General features: G+C 43.2%; 1 protein-coding gene across 1 annotated transcript in view; it reads left to right on the top strand.

Moving 5' to 3' along the window:
• Nucleotides 1-23,441, top strand: part of MAPT (microtubule associated protein tau) — a 91,576-nt gene that overhangs the window by 13,181 nt on the left and 54,954 nt on the right. The window lies entirely within an intron of this gene.

Here is a 23,441-nt window from a genome sequence, read left to right as displayed (position 1 = left end):
TGGGCGACCCTCTGACAGGCAGGACGAGATGTTGGGGACAGGAAGGTTCTGGAATACTCTCTGGCTACCTGGAAGTGGGCTGCTGGAGAGAGGAGTGGGATTGAATTGCGACGGCCATGGGTAGCTGCCTCCCCAGGAGGAGATGGGTGGGGAGAGAGGTGCTAGGTAAAGTCTGAGAGAAGGTGCGTCAGGGATGGGAGCACAGAGGAGGAAAGGGAAGAGAACTTGTCACCTTAAAGCAGAAGGGTCTTACTTTCATGTGTAAAAATACATCCCTTCTCCTCCCATCCCCATTTGAATCAATTCTTGTTCAATAGACAGTAGGAACTTCTGTGAAGGGGCTCAATCTGTTTTGCGGCTGCAGGGCGCGACATTCCTAGCACCGAGGGGTTTTACACAGGGGTCTGCAACTACCGGCATAAGGGAATCTGGGTTAAGCACAAATGTAGCCAGGAATTTTTGGAGTGCAGATCAGCAGCTTGCCTGCAATTGCAAGGCGGTGAATAGCAACATTATGCTTGTCTAGGCTGTGAATTTGCTTGACCTGGGTTTCTGGACAACAGGCTGTTCCTGACCTGAGTTGCATATTGCTAAGTGCATATGTTCTTTGTACGTGTATGTTTTGGAAGATAGATGGTGACAGATGAAATTTAATGTGAGATGGGTTTAAAAGGATACAGGCTCCTGCTGTGGTTTCTGTATCATGATCCCTCATGATCGCGTATCTGACATTACGGTTAAAAGAGCACCCTCAATTTAAAAATCACACTTCTGTCTGTCTGTCTGTCTTTTAAGTGTCACAAGTAGCCAAAGATTAATACAGCTCAGATCAGAGAAAAACTAATATTGCTATATCTCGCCATTTATTTTGTGCATGATAGCCCTCTGTGAATAGTCAGTTTCACTTCTCCTCCCCTTCTTAAAGTTTTCCCCTTGCTGAAAAGACCTTCTATACATCAATAGAGCAGCAGAAAATTCTTCTTTTATCTTTTAAAATGGAATGATTTAAATATCTGAGGGCATATTATTTAAATTTAAACATTTTTAAAAATTAGATAAATAACTTACATGAAGAGTGTTTTCAATAATGTTGATCCATCTCTGTAAAACTCTTGATCTGTGGATGAAAAGCACGGTATCAGTGTTAAGTGTTTTATTACCTTCAGACTCTGGATTGTGGTCATGATAGGATGAGTTAAGGGTGTTGGTGCCAGTCTAGACTCTTGTGTTCTTGCTGTGAGTTTCTTTTGTGGATTTGAGAGTCTGACTCTGACTCTTAAACTCAGGTTTTGTGGTTTTATAATGAGAGAACTGTAAATCGCTTGCTGATCTGCTGCAAAGCTTATAAAGCACCTTGTGTGGTGGTGGTGGTTTTTGATAGCTCATCAGGAAAGTGAGCTCCGGGCTGGGATTCACTCCTGGCCAAATTCCACCCTTGGATGTGCATTTACAGTTCCAACTTATTTCACTGCATCCAAGGGCAGAATTTAGCACCAAGTACTATAGTTTTTGTCCTCAAAGTTGTTTTTTTTAACATGACTTCACCCACTGTTTGAATATCGTGGTGAATTATTTTGCTTCTTAGCTATTTTAGACTATATAGAAGTAACTTTAAGAATTAGCATCTCAAATTGTGTATTAAATTACAGGGATCTTGCATACTTTTCCCTGCATGCCCCTTTATACTTCTTTCAGACTCAGCTAAGCAAGAGAATCCTGCGTGATGATCGAGTGATATGATCACTAGCAGTTCTGAACAAAAGTGCTTCCCTGGTGGTGGTGACATAGTGGTTTTAAATAGATTAGTATTGGGAAAGTCTCATTAGCAGGTAAAAGCCATATGTGTACCCTGCCTAGATGAAACTGTATCTATATTATCTGATGGCTGTTCAGTGGGATGTGTGGAATGAGTTTGAATCTCATTCCATTCCTAGTTTACAGGAGTCTTCGTCACGAAAACTGCTATCACAGTTGGTTCTGAAAGATCACTTTATCGACAGTCTCAGCAGAGATGCTGAGAACTAACTCTCTTCATCCTGTAGAATTGGTCCTTCCATAACCTATGTAAAGCATGCTTTCAGAGCACAGTCTGGGGACTGCTGCTCATCTCATGTCTGTTCTGAGGATAGAACCTGGCATCTTTCACCAGCACTAAATTTACCCCTTGTTTCTTGTCTCAGGAAACAAAACTCCATGGCTATGGGTGTGGTCCGAACATTTTCTGACACTCAGAATTAAACAGTCTGCATCTGTGCTGCTGTGGTGTGCCTAATAGAGGAGTCTTTTCTCAAGCTTTAAAGAACCAATTTATTTTAGTCATTGCTTACTGATACTAGGAAGAGTCTGTGACCCTATACACACAGCATGAATGGATCCTTCGTAACCTGAGACATGGGGAAAACAGTATTTTAAAGCTGGAAGTAAGGCTCTAAAGCAGGCTCCTCTTTCATACATACAGCATGCATGACAGCAGAGCTGAATTTAGTGCTGACAGGGATAAAAATCCTCAAAGAGCCTGATTGCAATATATACAGCTATTTTAAATAGCTACCTGAAGAAGAACTCTGTGGAATTTAAAATCTTGTCTCTTTCACCAACAGAAGTTGATCAAATAAAAAATTTCCTCGCCTACCTTGACTCATATTTAAAATATATGCCTCTAAGTAATATTGAGGTCTGGCTTGAATATACAAACACAGGGCAGTTCTACATTCACTCTGACCATATTGGTTATTGCTTTAGTATACACTTGCGTTCAAAAGAAGAGGCAGAAGCTCTGGGGGATATAATTTTCATTGTACCAACTGCAGCTAGTCCACATGCTGAATGAATTGCATACAAAAATTTTTAGCAGAAAGCCTTTTATTTATACATTTATTTATTTTAAATACAAAACCCACTGTCAAGGTGGTGGTTTTTTGTAAGGTCAAAAAAACATTAAAATAGCCAGTTTTTAGTTCAAAAAAAAGTAGTAGGAAAAATCTGTTTGGTCTGAGACCTCACTTACCAAGTTTCTTTTCAAAATTAAGAAGCCCCCGATACCTTCTATTTGAACAGCACATGTGACTTCAGACATCCTTAAGTGGGAGTCTCTCAAAATGTGCATGGCCAGAGGTGTCTCCAGGTAACAGGATTCGAGGCTGAATCATTGAAATATCCAGTATTTAACATGTCAGCTAGACTTCACACATGTCAGTATTATGCAGGAAGGTGCCCTGGGAGGTGGGGCTAAGAGGGAGAGTTGAGGTTATTGAACTGACCGCATTTCTAGATTGGCCAGTGTTTGGGAACACTTAACTGTGAATTGCCTGTTTTCTGGTGTTTCATTTTTAAAAATGGCATTATTTTAAGATGTCTTCCCTTTGGTATCTGTAATTACAACCTTAACAGCATCTTAACAAGGGTGAAGTTTTATGGCTGATGGGACGGTATACAGTGAAACTTGCCTTAAGGAACCAGCAGGTTGCTGAGTAGAAATTAGTGTGTACAAAAAAACCATCCTAAAAAGCTTTAGGACTTTTTAAAGTTGTTTGATTACCATGGGTGTGTTTACTGCATGCTTCTTTCTCCAAAGACATTTATGACCCTCCCACACACTTGCACAATGGGTCTCCGAAGCCCCTATTATGATATTTATCAGTGGTAGTTAAATAACTATTTCCTGTGTGTTTGGGGCATGTTGCCTTAACCTGAATTACTCCTGGTATCTGTCTTGTCAAACTTCAGGTAATCAAAGCTTTTAATCTAACTCTTAAGGGTCTGATCCTGTAAGGTGCTGTGCTCTCATTTTGCACTTACTGCAGGGAAGGGGGAGGGTAACCAGCACCTGGGACCGTTGGTCCTGCAATCAAAGAGTAAAGCAGCGGTTCCTTCATTTAGGAATGGCAGTTTCATTATTCCACATGAATTACTCTGTGGTCCTGATTCATAGTAATTCTGCTAGTCAGGATCTATAAAATAGACACCATGCAAGCCAAGGATACTCTCTTTAATTGTCTGATCATCTAAATAGCTGAAACTCAAAGGAAGGACCATCTGTGAAGATAGGGCATGCGTAATCTTACATCAGTGTGGACATCCTGTAAATATAAAATTCTTATTGGCTCTGCCAATAGTTACTTGAAGACTTTCTTGACCTGTGCCTTGGTCTGAGTCCTCTTGTTACAAAAAAATAAAGGAGCAAATACAGTTTCTGATCTTCATTGTGCTAAATTATTAGTTATGCACGCATACCCTGAAGTGTGATCTCATTGTCTCTGTTCTTTGATGCACCTCCTTACTTAGTTATTCCATTGATAAATTGATCCAGTTCTAATCTAGCTCAGTGACTTTGCTGCTGTTATCCTACCTCAGCTCCCACCTCTCAACTAGCACTGACCTCTCTTCTCTACCACTTCAGCCAGTCCCACTGCTGGTCTCATGGCTCCTCTGCAGGATCTGTAGCCTGCATTTCTCCAACTCATTGACACTCCATGTAATTAAGCATCAGTTGGAAACCTTGGTTTTTTTACGTTCTACCTCCCGTGTTGTTTTTTCTATTCATATTGATAAATATTGAACTGTTTAATCACCCAAGATGCTTCAGAACATTTGTCTATGTAATAAAATTGTAGCGTGAGTGAGTGTGTGTTATAGAACATTGAGAATGACTTACTATTGTTTGCCTCATTTAGAATATAGATATAAGCTAGGATATCCAGGATGCATAGTATGGTTTTAGTTCACTCAAATCTCAAACCCATAATGAACAATTAAATGCCGCAGAAAAGAAGCAGATAGCATCTTATCCAAATTAAGTCTTTGTGAAGTGAGTGGTGGATGTAGGGATAATGTTCCATTAGAGCACACGAGGCTTAGGGTGTTACTAATTGTATTTCTTCCCAGGCTATTCCGAGTATAAAATATGTTATCAATTGTTCTGGTTCTCCCCCTGCCCCATTGCTGCATTTGATTAAAGTGTATGTCTTAATTTTGAGTCTGTCATTCACTTCTCCATGGGGGCTGGGCTTATGCTGGATAGAAATGTTGGAGCAGCAAAGAATCCTGTGGCACCTTATAGACTAACAGACGTTTTGGAGCATGAGCTTTCGTGGGTGAATACCCACTTCTTCAGATGCATGTGGTGGAAATTTCCAGGGGCAGGTATATATATATATGCTAGCAAGCAAGCTAGAGATAACGAGGTCAGTTCAATCAGGGAGGATGAGGCCCTGTTCTAGCAGTTGAGGTGTGAAAACCAAGAGAGGAGAAACTGGTTCTGTAGTTGGCAAGCCATTCACAGTCTTTGTTCAATCCTGAGCTGATGGTGTCAAATTTGCAGATGAACTGAAGCTCAGCAGTTTCTCTTTGAAGTCTGGTCCTGAAGTTTTTTTGCTGCAGGATGGCCACCTTAAGGTCTGCTATAGTGTGGCCAGGTAGGTTGAAGTGCTCTCCTACAGGTTTTTGTATATTGCCATTCCTAATGTCTGATTTGTGTCCATTTATCCTTTTCCGTAGAGACTGTCCAGTTTGGCCGATGTACATAGCAGAAGGGCATTGCTGGCATATGATGGCGTATATTACATTGGTGGATGTGCAGGTGAATGAACCAGTGATGGTGTGGCTGATCTGGTTAGGTCCTGTGATGGTGTCGCTGGTGTAGATATGTGGGCAGAGTTGGCATCGAGGTTTGTTGCATGGATTGGTTCCTGAGCTAGAGTTATTATGGTGCGGTGTGCAGTTACTGGTGAGAATATGTTTCAGGTTGGCAGGTTGTCTGTGGGCAAGGACTGGCCTGCCACCCAAGGCCTGTGAAAGTGTGGGATCATTGTCCAGTATGGGTTGTAGATCCTTGATGATGCGTTGGAGGGGTTTTAGCTGGGGACTGTATCTGATGGCCAGTGGAGTCCTGTTGGTTTCTTTCTTGGGTTTGTCTTGCAGTAGGAGGCTTCTGGGTACACGTCTGGCTCTGTTGATCTGTTTCCTTATTTCCTCGTGCGGGTATTGTAGTTTTGAGAATGGTTGGTGGAGATTTTGTAGGTGTTGGTCTCTGTCTGAGGGGTTAGAGCAGATGCGGTTGTACCTCAGTGCTTGGCTGTAGACAATGGATCGTGTGATGTGTCCGGGATGGAAGCTGGAGGCATGAAGGTAGGCATAGCGGTCGGTAGGTTTTCGATATAGGGTGGTGTTAATGTGACCGTCACTTATTTGCACCGTGGTGTCAAGAAAGTGGACCTCCCGTGTAGATTGGTCCAGGCTAAGGTTGATGGTGGGGTGGAAGCTGTTGAAATCGTGGTGGAATTTTTCCAGAGTCTCCTTTTCATGGGTCCAGATGATGAAGATGTCATCAATGTAGCGTAGGTAGAGAAGGGGCGTGAGTGGACGAGAGCTGAGGAAGCGTTGTTCCAGGTCGGCCATAAAGATATTGGCATATTGTGGGGCCATGCGGGTGCCCATAGCAGTGCCACTGATCTGAAGATATATATTGTCACCAAATTTGAAATAGTTGTGTGTGAGGATAAAGGCACAGAGCTCAGCAGCCAGTTGTGCTGTGGCATCATCAGGGATAGTGTTCCTGACAGCTTGTATTCCATCTGTGTGTGGGATGTTTGTGTAGAGAGCCTCTACATCCATGGTGGCTAGGATGGTGTTTTCTGGGAGGTGACCAATGCATTGTAGTTTCCTCAGGAAATCAGTGGTGTCACGGAGATAGCTGGGAGTGCTGGTGGCATAGGGTCTGAGTAGAGAAATGTGAGACTTACACTAAAAGCTTAGCTGTAAGTGCTGCTCTTTCTATTAGAGCCAGCTGAGCCTGCCTACTAAAAAAAATATGTGCAGCCATTTGCTGTTTTGGTTTCTTTCCATTAAGGCAGCCTGCAGACTCGATCGTCTGTCCTCTGAATAGATGCCAAGAGGAAATCAATTGCAACCTCTGAGTAGCGGGCCAGTTAGAAACGTAGGTACCGCCTCTCGAGGAGGTGGAGTACCTGCACCAATGGGAAAAGCTCTCTCGTTGGCATAGGTAGTGTCTTCACTAAGCACTGCAGCAGCGCAGCTCCACCCCTGCAGCACTGTAAATAAAATAAATAGGTATATCTCAAGTTATTTATTTCATAGAGCTGGAAGGGACCCTGAAAGGTTTATTGAGTCCAGCCCCCTGCCATCACTAGCAGGACCAAGTACTGATTTTGCCCCAGACCCCTAAGTGGCCCCCTCAAGGATTGAACTCACAACTCTGGGTTTAGCAGGCCAGTGCTCAAACCACTGAGCCATCCCTCCCCCCGGTAAGTGTGGACAAGCCCTTACAATGAAAATACAGCCACGTTTCCAATCTTTGGTAGCACTTCCTTTTATCATTTACTTACCATTAGGGATATTGCTGCACGAGCAGCCAGTGGTAAATCAGGTGTCTGATGGGAGAGGTGTCTTGGTACTTACTAGGGACTTTTCTGGTGTTTGTCTGCCAGATCGGGTTTGGAGTCAGAAAGTCTATTGAGTGGGTGCCTCAATATTGTACATTCAATTCTGACTCGAACCTGGTCCGGGATTCATCCCGAAAGTTAATACCATATGTTACAGATCTTGAGAAATAGTCCTTCCATCTTTCTTCCCTAAGCCATCATGCTCCAAGGAGGAACTTTAGCATAGCTTGACGCATGCAGGGCCCTCAAGGTCAGTCTGAGTGTATGACATTTTTGTATGTCCAAGGCCTGGTTTATATTGTAGCGTAAGGCGAGAAAGCTTCTAAATGTCTGTTCCAGGGTCAGAAGATCCTTAAGAGCCTCACTATTCCTTCTCCACTGTTTGAGGCCTGTTCCTTCGGTACACTAATGGCATTCTGGTTGGAAAAGGGATGTGCTTCCTCTGAGGAGACTTGCACGGTAGCCATGTGATACCCAGGCCACCCAATTCTGCACCTTGAGCATCCAGTCACTTGCAAGAGTTGCCTTTGGCAGAACTGCCCCCCATAGTACTCAATATATTGTTGGGGGCGGGGGGAGAGGGGAGGGAGAATGTATAGAATCAGAGTTCCTGCCCTACCCCCTCCTTGATACCACACAAAAAATCCTACTGTAGCTGATCAGTTCAGTGGTCCCTCTAATACTCTTTGAAGTAATTGCCTCTGCACTCCCTGCTAAATAGGGGATTGTGCTGTGTGTGTGTGTGTGGAGTCGGGATGCAGCCCCCACTATTAACAGCACTATCCAGCCCACTTACTTGTATTTGCTCCCTCACCCACAACAGCAGTGGCAGCAGGGCAGTTTCTATAGATTTATGAAACCACTGCTGCATTGGTTAGACTTGGCAGGTTGTCTTTGAAACCATACCTGCTAAGGACTGAGATTCAGATTCCTGTTTGCTCTGGGTGAGTGGTCGAGTAGCTACAGCCGAAGGGGCATGAAAACTTTTCAGGTATGTGCAACTGGCCGTTAGAATTTGGTGCCAGGATGGTGTGCCAGTAGTCTAAGCAGATATATTGTGCGGATTCCTAGCCGTGTTCAAACAGCTCAAAGTACTGTAGTTAGTGAGTGTGTGTGTGTGTGTGTGTGTGTGTGTGTGTATATATATATATATATATATATATATTGTGTGTGTGTGTGTGTATATTAATAAAATAAATAAATAAATAAGCCAACCCTGTGAAGATGGCTGAAATGCTATAATCCTTGCTCCAAGAATTCACTCACATGGTTACACTTTACCCCCCTGCCCACCTTGCACTTTCCACTCCAGCTGGAATCTGAAAACATGCATAATTGCAGTTTTTCTTACATTGTGGCTGTCAGGCTAGGGAATCTTTAATATTTAATATCTTCAAACATTATTGAAGCTGCATTAAATATTAAAGAAATTTTACATAGACTATTCAGCTACACTGACTGCTTCATAAAACACACTGATTGTCAGCACAGTGAAATGAAAGATAGTTAAAATCAAAGTAAATAATAAGCAGGCACTAGAACAATGGGGCCCAAACTTTTCGTCTTTACCGGTAATGAAATGCGTCCATGCCCTGCCAGGCTGGAGCAGAGCCGAGGCTACAGCTGTGGCGGGAGGCGGGGCCGGAGCAGAGCTGGGGGCAGAGTAGGACTGGGTGGTGCTTTTTCCCTGTCCCCCATGGGGACTGGCATGCCTTCCCCCAGATGTTCTGCCACACCCTGCTAGTGGGGCATGCCCCACAGTTAGGGGCCACTGCACTAGAGCTAGGTGGGAAACAGTTTTCCCATCCTACGGAAAATTTTTGAGAATTGCGTTTTTTTCCCCTTTGTGCGTCAGGACAAAACCTGAACCCTTTCAAAAAGACGAGGCTGGAGGAGCTCAATCCATCGCCAGTAGCCTTGTGGTTAGGGCACTCGTGGGATGTGGGAGCCCCAGGTTCTGGTCTCTGTTGTGCCTGCTTCAGAGCAGGGAGTGGAAGCTGGACTCCCAGATGAATGCGCTAATCCCAGGCTATTGTCTGTTCTGGGATGCTCTCTGATTTTGAGCAGGAAGTCTATTCTGGGCCCGAGAAACCTTCTTGATTAAAGTTCAGTTGAAACTGATTCATGCCTGCCAGAACTCTTGGGGTTTTGATGAATCAGCATTTTCCATAAAAGAACGTTTAATCGAAACATTCCTGACCCACTCTAGCAAGTACCTAGGGTGACCAGATGTCCCAATTTCATAGAGACAGTCCCAATTTTGGGGTCTTTTTCTTATATAGGCTCCTATTACACCCCCTACCCCCATCCCAATTTTTCACATTTGCTCTCTGGTCACCTTGCATTTCAGTAGCTCATTCTGTAGCGTTCCAGATGTGTGGGCTATAGCTGCTCCCAACCAACAGATGGAGATCAACACTAGCACTTTGGGTGTCATATCCTCATATAAAGGTTGACCTATCTCAGCCTTCAGTTGTTCATCTCCAGCAGGTGGAGCTGCCTGCATCTGGGCTGGTACTGGACAGGGGTTCTCAGTCTTTTTCTTTTGAGTGCCCCCCCCCCATAAAAACTCCACAGGCCACCTGTGCCACAATAAGTGATTTTATGCATATAAAAGGCAGGACTGGTGTTAAGGGGTAGCAAGCAGGGCAATTGCCGGGGGGCCCTGCAAAGCTACATTGCTAAGGCTTCAGCTTCAGCCCCAGGTGACAGGGCTCAGGGCCCCAGGCGTCATCCCCATGCAGTGTGGCTTTGGCTTTCTGCTGTGGGCCCCAGTGAGTCATGCTTGGTGGACCCCCTGAAACCTGCTCGAGGCCCCATAGGCGGTTCTGGATCCCTGGTTGAGAACTGCTGGTAGAGAAGACTTGGAAGAAAGAGAAAATTCTCCCCTTTGCCCCAAAACGTCTCTCAACTCTTTACAGATTTTACATGGCGTAGCTTTTGCCTGTCACAGATGCAGCCATCTCTGGTGTCCGATGTGGCCAATAGCACACAGCAATGCTGCACAACAGTAACATCAGGTGAAGACAACTCCCTGTAGTATAAGCATAAAGACTGATAGCAGGGCTGCTTTCAAGAGGTAATGCCCACGAAAAAGTCACAAGTTGCATATTCAGTGTTCCAGGCTTTAGTTTACTCCTGCTCATTATCGAAGTTACACTCATGAGAACTGGGGCAGTTGGGCTGCGGCTCAAAGCCGCCACAGACTCTCTCCCTTGTCAGCTAGCTACTATGTTTTAACGCTTGCTTGGAGTCATCCATGGGTTGGCTTGTTGGCATCTTGTGATGTCTCTAAACAGCGTGTTTTGGAGGCATTTTTCAGCCAGTTGCATGCTGGCCTACCCTTCAGGAAAAAGGTGCATGGCTGATTTTTGTATGGCTACCAGCAACAGGGACTGGCATTGGAGAGCCAGGTTGTGCTTGACCAAGTCTCTGAGGATGCGTCTACGTAGCATTTTGGAGTGAGATTCCAATCCCGGCTTGACAGACTTGGGCTGGCTGGGCTCGAGCTAGCACTCAAGAATAGTTGTAGAGACAGCGCAAATCCAGTTCTCCTGGTGTGGTGGGTTTTACTTGGTGTTACCCCCTCAGGCGTGAAATGAGCACTCGCAGCTTGTTTCTGAACTTAGGTTGAATAACGAAATGGCAATAACCACAAACAAGAAAACCTCTGGTCTTGCTAGATTGCAAATATCCTCAGACCAGATGAGACCTGACGGGACTTCTTTTATTGCTGAACATTATTAGGCTACTTATCTTAGGGAGTCATAACAGGGCCATCCTTGAGAATGACTCCACATGATGAATAGGGAAGAAAATAGCAGCCATCAGTTTGCGTGGATGGATGTCTTTTTGTTTTCTTTAGGCAAAATAATCCCTGTCAGAAAAGCAATTTCTTCCTCCTGCCTGTGTGATTTGCAAGCTAAGGTAAAACAGGCTTTTGCTGAAGCAGAACGCTGGCTTGTCATTCTGAATGTCTTAAGTCATAAACATCACGGAGGCAGGTTGGAAGGATTTTTTTTCTCACATTAACATTAATTTTTGTATGATGTACATAAGCTGTCCTAATGATAGAAATGTTCAGGGTAAATCTTTAGCGGGGGAGCTACGCATACTAATCCTAAACAGTGATTTGCATACTCTGGCATTCATAGAATCAGACCTCGGAGAGGAAGACACATTAGCTCATATAGAGGCTGATACTGCAGACTCATGCTTAACTTTTAGCATGTGACTACTAGTCCTTTTGAAAACAATAGTTCTGCTCGCATGTTTAAACACCTGCCTAAGAGTTTGCAGGAGTGGAGTCTGTCTGTCTAGGTCTGTCTGTCTATCTAGGTTACTTATACGGCCTCCCATCACAACAGCAGTCTGAGCAATTTGGTCTCTTTCTCTTCCCTGGTCTGTGCTGGATTGTTCCTTACAGGATATAAGGATATCAGTGTGTAAAGCAGTATTTTCAGGCGAGGCTGTCCCTAGCTATTCTGGAGCCCTGTGCAGCCCTCCTGTGTGTGTGTGGGGGGGGGAGGTGGAAGGGGGACCGGGTTGACTTGGGGGGCAGGGGGAACCACCCTCCAGCACTCACCGGTGCCGTGGCTGGGTTTGGGTCTGCACTTCCCGCTGCCCGTGAGTGCAGGCCCGGCCATGCTGCAGAGCTCAGGGGAGTAGGGGCAGGGAAGGGCGTGGCAGAGCAGGGGTGGGAGCCCCGGGGAAGAGCTGGAGCAGGGGCTGGGCACTAGGAAATGTGATGCCCCAAATTTCCTGGTGCCCTGCACAGCTGCGTACTTTGCGTATGAGTAAGGACGGCCCTCCTTTCAGGTTTACAGTCAGGAGGGTACAAATATACACTGCGGTCTACATCTTTGTATTTTGAGGCAAGATTTCTTGTGGCATCAGGCAAAGCATTTGATTGTCATCTTGCTAGATCAGTGTGCTAGATTCATCGTGGTGTCACTCAAGTAGAAATAAATTTAGGATAAATTTGACCCTCTGTTTAATTGCATCTGCTATACACTGTGCCTCAAACTTTTTTTTACTGGCAACCCCGTTCACGCAGTAAGCCTCTGAGTGCGACCCTCCTCCAATAAATTAAACACACTTTTTAATATATTTAACACCTTTATAAATGCTGGAGGGAAGCGGGGTTTGGGATGGAGGTTGACAGTGCATGACCCCCCCATGTAATAACCTCATGACCCCCTGAGGAGTCCTGACCCCCAGTTTGAGAACCCCTGTGCTATAATGGTGATTCTGCCATATGTGCTATTGGGTTTTGCCTGAGGTAGAGATTGGGTTATGAGAATAACCTGGCCGGGGATGTTGCAAGCAACAGGTTGCCATGTGTGCGTGTTTATGTACACATTACAAATTGAAGTACACTCTCAATGGTCATTGCTTCCAAGTTAAAATCTCGTAGTGCAGTCCTTCATTCAAATCTTTCAAGGACACCTACAGACTGAGAATTAACGAAGGTCCAACTTATATCCGAAAGTTATTACTGCACTTTGACATCATAGAGTTGCTACAACATTCAGACAGTTAAGTCGTGGGAAGCCAAAATGTTCCCACGTCTAGTGTCAGCTGCAGGTTACTGGGTGGGAGTAATTTTGTTTTCTGATAACAAAAAAATGTTCGTGAGAATGCGTACGTAGCTGGGTGGAGGCAGTATTGGGCACTGCTGAGTAATGAAACTCTCTCTGTGTTCCACTGCCAGTTCTGAGTTCAGGATTGCACTGGGGGAAATTATAGACTTACTTCATGTTCATTATTACGCAGCAGTATGAGGTAGACATTAAGGTTGGATGTGAAATGAATGTGAGTGAGAGAATCAATTCTGAGCTTGGTTTTTATACCAAGGTTCAGAAAGTTGAAGAAATGCCGGATGTAAATACTATATGTAATATAGTGCTCAGATGTATATGTATATACTAGAATACTTAGGTGTAAATACTATATGTTGTGGCTGACACAAAGACTGTGCCATGTACTTCTGTGTAGTTAAATTTAAAACAGCTTTTGGGATTGCCAGCTTTTAACTGAGTATGCAAAATGTGGGTGAATTGTAAGATCTTGTCCTTCAACTTCAAATATTTTCAAAACTAGTGAAAATCCTTCTCCCTTGGTTTGTGTACAAAGGGGAGCTTTTTCCTTACCTGTTAATATTCTTTCTCTGACTTTCCATATCAGGCCAGAAGCTTCAGTAAAAAATTCTTCCAGGCAACAGGTGGAGCCAGAATGCTAAGACTTTGTCATACTCTCACATATGAGTCCAGCCGTCTCTCAGCCATCAGATGAATATTTCAAAAGCAGTATCAAAGAACTATTAAACTGACACTGCATTAGTGACTATCGCTGAATAACATTAGTGAAAGTAGGAACCTGAGCATATAGCGACTGCGTTGAAATTCGCAGCAGTAAAGTAGTTGCCCATATCTCATGTGGGGAGACACACACTCATTCCACTGTTGCCTGTAAGGCACCTGTGCGAAGGCCACAACTGCAAGCCTGTTCTGTACAAATGTGGGCAGACGTAGCCAATCTCCTCAAAAGGAGCATCCCTTCTTTCTGCTTGTGAAAAGCCAACTGAACAAACAGTGAGCTTTAAAAGATTCCAGTTCTTCCTTTTCTGCTGCCAAATAAGCCCCCTGTTGATCAGCTCCTTAATCTGGAGGCCCTTGAAAAACGTGGTTTGGAGTTTTATATCAAATTGTTTTTCATTCCCATTGTAACAATCAGCATTAAAACTCTCGTATTAAACACACAAGAGAAGAAGAAAGAATAGTTAAAGCATTTGATACATAAGGCAAAGCTTTCATTTTAACAATTTTCCATATTTGTATTCCCTTTATTCCTGTTCATCAGTCTCCTAGATGGTGTTAAAGATGGTATTAAAGGTCCCCCCCCTTTTTGGGGGGGAAGGGGAAGAGCCAGTTTTAGATGGTATTGGATTGTTCTTGAAGTGTAATCGTGTTCCCTTTAAAACAAGGCAGAACTTTAAAAACCCACATAAAGGGAGACTGAAATGGCAAAGATTAAAAAAAAAAAACACCACAGAGTTCTGCCTTTGTTAATTACAACTGCTGGGAAAGTACAGGCATAGTACATGGTCTTTATTAGCTACTCTGAGACCTGGCAAACTTTCCCAGCGGTTGGCTACAAGCATTGTTTGTAGTTTGCCTTTTTTTTTCAATTTCAGCGGTGTTACAAAAGGTGGCTTTGTCTTGGCTGGTTAACCCAGACTCAGTTAGAAGGGAAAGAGAGAGAGATTGGTATGAGGTGAAATAAAGTCAGAGAAGGAAAATGACACCCTAGTTAGGCAGCAAAAGGGACCTGAGTTTCACACTGCAGGATGTTCAGGGTCCAGCTGAGCTTGATCAGGTGATGTTGTCATCCAGTTCCCTCTCCAATCTGATCTGATCAGGACAATAAACGCCCAACAGGTCGTAGCAGCCATGTTTATTAAGCACATTTCCAGCTGAGCCCCTGAAAAGCTGGTGAGGACCTAGCCCCTTTGAAACTAACCACACTGAGCATTTAACCAGTGACTTCAGTTACAGACACTTCCTTCTGTTTCTAGTTTTATCTCGATTTGTTGCTGTAGCAAAAAATTTTTTTTACGTTACTGGAAAGCTGGGAGATCCCTCATCCTAGCAGACCAATCTTTCTATCTCCAGCTTTTGCTTATGTTAATAAACAGTTTCATTTTGTAGACCATGCTGGACTCCATGATCTTTCAGATGCTTTTTACGCTATCGAATACAAACCTCTGCATGGAATTCCTCCTTCCCAGCACCTGACTCCCATGAGTTCTGGCTCTGCTGATGCACGGCCCAGTACTTTACAATTAGTTGGCACATCTCATGCTCTCTGTCTCATAGTTGAGGCGAGATTCTACACAATTCTGAAGGAGATGAAGGAATTCTGTGCTGTTTACTCATTTTCATATTTAATTCAATGAAAGCCTCTGTTTTTAAAAAAAGTATCTGGAGCTCCCTGTCTGCTGCAGTGGAGCACTGCAGAATCCAGCTCCTTATTGCAAAATTTAGGTCAAACCTGTGATGGAGCACAAAGGACCTTCACTTTGGCTTTTTAGAACTTGTAGACCTGGTGACAGCCCCATCACTAACCCTTCTAGTCAGAAAATACTCCCTTTCTCAAGGGCTCATCCTGCATTCAGAACCAAACACACTAAGAATAGCTGCCTGTTTTTTTAACATAAATGCTGAAGTCAAGTAACATTTATTAATCTCTCCAGTCTTTTGACCTCAAGAAAAATATCTGCAAATAAATCCTTCTCCATTTTCTGGCTGCAGTTCAAGCGCTGGCACCCGGAATACTGTGTATCACCAAAAATGGCCTCAGAGTGAGCTTCCTGAGAATTATATGCCTTTGCTATAACAGGCATCATGAGCACTAGTCAAAATTGGAAGTAGTTTTGAAACCCAATTTGAATAGATTAGTCTTGAGGAATCTCTGAGTGTGACAGGTCTATAGGTCCTGAACCCAGAAATTTACTGCTGACTGCACTAACACAAACCTCCCTTTAAATCTTTGTAAAAAAAATCTCCCTATTCTTTGTCTAAGTGTTGTTTCTTGTGGTCATCACGTTGGCAAGAAGGGTGTAAGAGCACAGAGCACTTGCAATCAAATCACAGCGTTTCATTCGAGCTATGTTGTCCTGAGGATAGACCCAGCTTTCATGCTCCATTTAAATTCCACCATTCACACATCACAAATCCCAAATATCCAAAGAAGAGAATTTGGCATATGCTAGATATGCAAAGAGCATTACAGATCTACATGAGATGCACCGCAACCTTTAGAGCAGTGGTTCCCAGACTTGTTCCGCCGCTTGTGTAGGGAAAGCCCCTGGCGGGCTGGGCCAGTTCGTTTACCTGCTGCGTCCGCAGGTTCGGCCGATAGCGGCTCCCAGTGGCTGTGGTTCGCTGCTCCAAGCCAATAGGGACTGCAGGAAGCAGTGTGGGCCAAGGGACATACTGGCCACAGCTTCCAGCAGCTTCCGTTGGCCTAGAACAGTGAACCATGGCCACTGAGAGCCGTGATTGGCTGAACCTGCAGACGCGACAGGTAAACAAACTGGCCTGGCCCGCCAGGGGATTTCCCTGCACAAGCGACCGAACAAGTTTGGGAACCACTGCTTTAGAGGATCCTCCTCCTTACATTAGTTCTTTGTCTTTTGATAGCATCAGTACAGGGAAGATGATCAAAATTATCCATTTCTAGACAGTGTATTTCAGAAACCTGCAAGACACAAAGCCGAATCACATTATCCCTGTTAAAAACATACTTCCTAAGTACATTTCCTAGGCTGAGTGATCATGTGCCTTCTGTGAAGAAATATGCGAAGCTGTTACTTGATCATCAGTGTACATGTTTACCGAATACCACCAGATCAATGTGCAATCCGTAGGAGAAGAATGGACTGTGAATTATGGCTCAGGTTTGTAACTGGGCATTGGTAGATATTTAACTAATTTAGTAACATTGCGAAGACATGAAATGACAGCATATTTAATTGCTCACCCTGTTAAGGAAGCATGGTCTAGTGGATGAAGCACTGGATTGGAACTCAGGAGACCTGGGTTCTTTTTCTGGCTTTGCCACTGGCTTGCTGGATGACCTTGGGCAAGTCACTTCACTGCCCTGTGCCTCAGCTTCCCAACCTGTAAAATGAGGATCTATTGATAAAAAGTGCCATATCAGAGCTAGGTTGTATTATTATTGTCCTAGTGCAAAGTGCAAAGTATCTGAACTATTTGCCTGAAGTAATTTACAACAATTTCTCATTATCTAGAGAGCCTCATATCTGTGGTCTTCTCTTATGTGGAGAGGGAAGGTCTTTCAAGGGTGTAATGCTACATTTTCCAGTTTTGCAGTCAGTTTGACGTCGTGTCAGTCCACCTACTTTTGCTGTCTTGACCCATGGATTGTCATTTGCGACTGAGTAAATTGAGTCCTGAAATAATCGCCATCCTGCTTGGAGGCAGCTCCTGAACCAAGTCTAAATTGATTGGAAATGGCAAATTCTGTTTAGATAATTCTTGGAAACACTGACTACTTGGCACTTCATTGCCATCTAAACCTCAACTCTAATTTCTTCTATATCTGTTTAGCAGGTGCAGAGAGAAAGGACACCTCCTCAGTGGTTTGCAAGGCTACCTCTGAATTTCTGCCCACACCGCTGTGAAATGTATACTAGGCTTGTGGTTGTGTCCTTGGCAGAAGAGTGCGATATGCAGTAATTGAATGATAAGTCCATCCTCACCTCAGAGTTAAAATGATTAACTGCTTTGCGAAGCCCCAACTGTCTTGCTCATGGGTGACCCTAAGATCAGAAATAGGTGCTCAGAGTGCGGAACTAAAGCCGGTTAGTGCAACCCAGCCAGCAAAACAAAACAATTGGTATTGCAAAGCGTGCAGCACTCCTGACTGACCCTAAATTAACAAACCAAAACCTGTGTTAATTCATCCATGAAAGTTTTGCCTTCCATCGCCAAGGAAAACTAAGCTTCAAACGTGAGGGGTTATTAAACAATAATAAGGAAGAAAAATGATTTTTTAAAAATGAAGAAAAACACCATGACAGTGTCTCTTTACAGCACTATTGGTTTTCATTTCCCATTTGAACATCTCTCCCTGCTCCTTTGAAATGAATTAATCTTTCTCTGAATCTTCATAGCTGTTCCAGTCCCTTGACAAGATAGATTACAAGGAGTATCAAGATACCTGTTCAGTGCACTTTAGACAGTGCCTACAATTAATGAGGCAGTTGTTCATACTCACTTATCTGACAGTTCCTTGGAAACACGTTTCTGAAAAGTGTACAGAGGAGATGAAAAGGAAGTTGCTTGTGAATTATGAACAGTTTTTCAGGCTGACTTTAATTCATGACACTGCCATTTCAGTTTAATTTAATAATTCAGATGGGATTTCCGAGGGAATAGGTTCTTTTTCTGTTTGGTTTTCTGAAACTACTCTTATCCAGCTCGTGCCGGTTTAATTTTCACTTTTGCATAACAAAATAGGACACGTAGCATTCACTGATTAAAAACAGAGCATTAATTATTAGGGTGACCAGATGTCCTGTTTTTATAGGGATAGTCCTGATATTTGGGGCTTTTTCTTATATGGGCTCCTATTATAATGCATGATTTAACACTATGCAAATAACACTGCCTCAATAAATGCGTCCAAGTGAATAACCATAATGCCCACTCACATTGGATATTGGCACTTGGCAGAGATAAGTTTAAAGCAATCATCTATGGGAGTATAACATTTATTACTGAATGTTAGCGTACATTGTGCAGCACTGAGGGTCAAGTTTTTATTTGGCCTGTTGGGAATGAAATGTATTCTTTGTCAAAGATTAGAGGCGGCTTTAGTGTTGTTATAATGTAGGGATCATTAATCTCCTGTCGATCAATGGTCCAAATTAAGTTTGAAATGGTAACCAATCTTTCATGTCGTTCATTATATCTTACCAAATGGACATGATCTATTGTCCAGAAAAGCAGTTCTCTGTTTCTGTGTCTGAGGCTCACGAATGTGAGTATGGTAATAACATATGTGTGTATAGTGAATCTGATCGATTTTAAATTTGATATGGCAATTGTTATCTGTCTCCATGAACTCTTGAACATATGTGGTTACTGATTCACCTGTCTTCTGCAGTGTAATTGTGATAGCCTTTTATTGCAAATAATTTCCTTCTCCCCAGAGTGAATGTAGCAGAGAAACGTCTATATTTCACTGTCTTTGTTTTCGTTTGAACTTAAAATCTTAGACTTGTGAAAATTTTAACTGGTAGTTTCCATCCAATTACTAGTTGTCCACATCCCTTGTTGGCAGCCTCAGTATACAGAGTTGGAGGGTTAAATGGACCATGCATGAAAATAGCCATTCATGGAGACTGAACTCCTTGTTCCCTTATTGTAAATGGGGAATTATCATCAAGTGGGTGTGCTCCTAGTAGGGTCCTGCAGGGATCAATTCTTGGTCCTACACTATTGAACATTTTTATTAATGACCTGGAAGAAAACATAAAATCATCACTGGTTAAGTTTGGAGATGACACACAATTTGGGTGAATGGTAAATAATGAAGAAGGCAGGTCACTGTTTCAGAGTGCTCTGGATCTCTTGGTAAGATAGGTGCAAGCAAGCAATATGCACTTTAATATGACTACATGTAAATGTACTAGGGTGACCAGATGTCCCGTTCTTATAGGGACAGTCCTGTTTTTTGGACTTTTTCTTATATAGATGCCTATTTCCCTCCCACTCCCTGTCCTGTTTTTTCACAGTTGCTATCTGGTCACCCTAAAATGTACACATCAAGGAACAAAGGATATAGGCCATGATGATTTGATTACAGTGTGTGAGTACCTACACAGAATATCAGGAGATAATCTAGTCCAACCCCCTGCTCAAAGCAGGACCAATCCCCAGTTAAATCATCCAACCAGCTTTTGCCCCATATCCCTAAATGGCCCCCTCCAGGGTTGAACTCACAAGCCTGGGTTTAGCAGGCCAGTACTCAAACCACTGAGCTATCCATCCCCCCATGCAGACCAGATATTTAATAATGGTCTCTTCAGTCTAACGAGAAAGGTAGGCCATGATCCAGTGGTTGGAAGTTGAAACTAGACAAACTCAGACTGAAAATAAAGTGTAAATTTTTAACAGAGAGAGTAATTAACCATTGAAATAATTAACCGAGGCTGGTAGAGGATTTTCCATCACTGACAATTTTTAAACCAATGTTGGATGTTCTAAAAGCTCTGCTCTAGGAATTATTTTGGAGAAGTTCTGTGACCTGTGTCATAGAGGAGGTCAGATTAGATGATCAGTCGTCCCTTCTGGCTTTGGAATCTGTGAATTTATTAATGCTATGTAGGTTTTTATACTGCACTCATCACCATAGTATCTGAGTGCCTTCCAGTAGTGCATTGAGCAACATAACTGAGGCGCTGAGCAGGATGGGAAAACATGGCCTGCTGCTTCCCAGTCCGCACCTGCCCTGTACATGTAAAGAACTGATGTTAGTCTCTGGGGCCGTCACTTAGCACGGTTGTCGGCACAGCGCTCTGCAATCAGGTTTTCATGCATGGCTATTTAATGCCATATTTGCATATTATTGCCATGTGTCTGTGTTTAAACTGATTGCTCAATTGAGACTATCCTGGTACTCTGTGGTAGGTAAAATATAATCAGAGATAAGTAGGGGCCAAATTACCTGTCAGGTGAAAACTAGGATGATCTTGAGCAAGGAGATGTTAAGTATTAAAAAAATACTAACTCCTTGCAGTAATATGCCCAGGCTGACACCCAAGGAGATAAACATTCCCATATGCTGGATTATGACTGTTCTTACTTGGTAATCCTTCTCAAGGATTAGGGTTGGTTGCAGGGAGAAGGAGACGAGAGAGGATTGTTATAGTGGCATCAGTCAGTGCTGCAGTAGTGAAGTCTCTGTGTTTATAGTAACCCCTATTTTCCTATTCATAGAATCAAAGATGTTACAGATGGAGAAGATTACAGGTCATTTTGTCCAATGCAGGATGATCTTGGTAACAGAGTGTACCAGTTGTTAATAAACCTGCATTTTCCAGAAGTGGGTAACTGGGTGTGTAGTGATAAAATAATGTGCTTTCACTTCCTGTAGCTTGCTCTGGTATTACAAACACACATTGTTTCTCTTACCTCAGTGAGAACTATAACTTAGTGCAGCCTTAGGATAAGACATTATAGCCCAATCCTACCTGCGCTGATGCTTTTTCTGTACATAAGGCAGACATGTGGGTTTAGAGCTCATGAGTTTGTTGAGGGCCAAAGAGTCCAATTTATGATTTGCACAATCTGACACAAGACCCACAGTTGGGTTGGTGCCCAGCGTGATACACTGGACCTGACAGCTGTTGTGGACTCATTTGGTGTTTAGTTTTGTAATCACACCAGTTATTTTTCCAAAAGTTTCATTCCCTCATTTGCAGTTTGTTGCCATTTTTACAGCTATAACTTCCCAAATGCTCAAGTGTTTCCATTATAACTCCCTCTTTTCAGTCACTCATAACATTCCACAAATACAGCCTATTGGGCTGACCTGTTCTAGTCTGGATCTGTACCAGAGGGTAACTTTTTGGACAAGTTTCAGCAAAACAATTGGAGCTGGTGGTTGTGAATGAGGAGTGTGGAAAGAATACGTAACTATTTTCATTTGAAAAGCTCTAGCACTGATGCATGAGTAGAAAATTTTATTGAGAAATGCCTTTGAATGGTTTCATCAAACCTGGATTTTGATTGGCAGAGCTGTGAGAGTCAAAAATGGCAGTTTGTGCATGCTCAGAAGTTTATTTAAAAAACACCAATTCTGTTATTTATATAATCTGCTTCATTCCAAAAGAAGGCAGGTGGCATTGTGCACGTGTGTGACGAATGTTGGCTTCATATGAAAATATTATATTTTAGTCGACCTTTGGGCATCATGTGGAATACTGCCTCATTCAGTGTATATTGGTTTCTATCTCTAGATACTTATCTGCCCTCCTTAACTATGGTATCTGAGAGTCTCATAATCTTTAATGTATTTATCCTCACTACACCCCTGTGAGGCTGGGTAGTGCTGTTATCCCCATTACACAGATGGGGGAACTGAGGCACAGAACGACTTAAGTGACGTGCCCAAGGTCACACAGGCAGCCTGTGGCAGAGCAGGGAGTTGAGCCCATATCTCTCCAGATCCAGGCTCATGCCCTACACTGGGCCATCCTCTCTCTCTGAGACTTATGCAGTTAAACTCTATGTGGTTAATGCAGAAATTTTTCCACGATGTTGAGAATGTTCTGACAGACAAATAAACTATCCCTACATATTGGGTTCTCCATGGTGCATTAATTTTCTTTTGAATCTCCCCTGGTTATCTTGATAGTAAGTTAATGACATAAAGCACAGTAGAAACTCCGAAGTCCTCTTTGGTTTTCAGACACAGCATCTTGAATTATAATCCCATGAGATCTCACAAATTAAGGAAGGTCAGGCCAGGTTCATAGTTGGGTGGAAGACTCCAACGTGTACTGGAAGTATTAGGAGTGCTTATTCCATAGATAGCACTCGAAACAATGCTCCAGCATGAAATTAGGGTGCATTTTGCTGCTGATTGTGCCATCTGTTTGATGACCCACAAAATCAGGTACCTGCTGACTTCTAGCCAGGATTTCCTGCCACTTTTCACAAGAGCTGGGATGTCGATCTTTGTATCCTAGCCAAATTCCACCTTGGGTAATCGTGTTTTGCCTCCTTAAATTTCCTCTGCAGCTTGAATTGGCTGTGATAGCCTTCACTTCCTGTCCGGAACATCAGTGATGCTGGGTCCTTTTAAAGAATTGTTACATTCAAGAGGCCTTTCAGCGATGGATGTTTGGTCCCTGTGTGCAGACTGGACATCGTGTTCTGGGCTTTTCTGGGAGAAGGGCACTGTATAAATATACGTTGTTGCTGCTCCTGCTGCTTTGGCTTTCAGCACTCAGTGCTCCTAGCTCTTTGTATGAGACAAATCTTCAATGAATTGTTTGGCGAGACTGGGCCAGGCTCAGCCAGAGAGATGCTATTCAAACACTTTAAAAAGAGTTTCTCCTCGTTACAACAGGGCTGAGTTTAACCCACAGTGCAGCGGAAGAGAACGTCATCACTCTCTCTGCAGAATCCTTTTAAATAAGCATTTCTCCGCCCTTCCCTACACTTTGACTGCTGATCTGTCTCCATTGCCTTTACATATATCATGCTTCGGCTGCCACAAACTGCTGCCATTTAAACAAAGCAAACAGAGGAAGGTTTGTTTCTATCCATTCCAAAATCACTCTCATCTGATAGGCAGAGTGGGGCAGTCACCTGTCCTAGGCCAGTGACAGGTTTCGAGTGTGGTTATCCTGTAACCTCTTTTTATTGTTGGGAAGGGGAGATTATCCAAGGCTCTTGTCTGGGAAGTTGTTTATGTATCAGTTCTTAGCCCCCTAAAGTGAAT

Source organism: Gopherus flavomarginatus, chromosome 25 (genome assembly GCF_025201925.1).
Source record: "Gopherus flavomarginatus isolate rGopFla2 chromosome 25, rGopFla2.mat.asm, whole genome shotgun sequence".
In the NCBI taxonomy this organism is placed as follows: domain Eukaryota; kingdom Metazoa; phylum Chordata; order Testudines; family Testudinidae; genus Gopherus; species Gopherus flavomarginatus.
The sequence above is the reverse complement of the archived record's forward strand: the minus strand, read 5'-3'. Positions and strand labels throughout refer to the sequence as shown.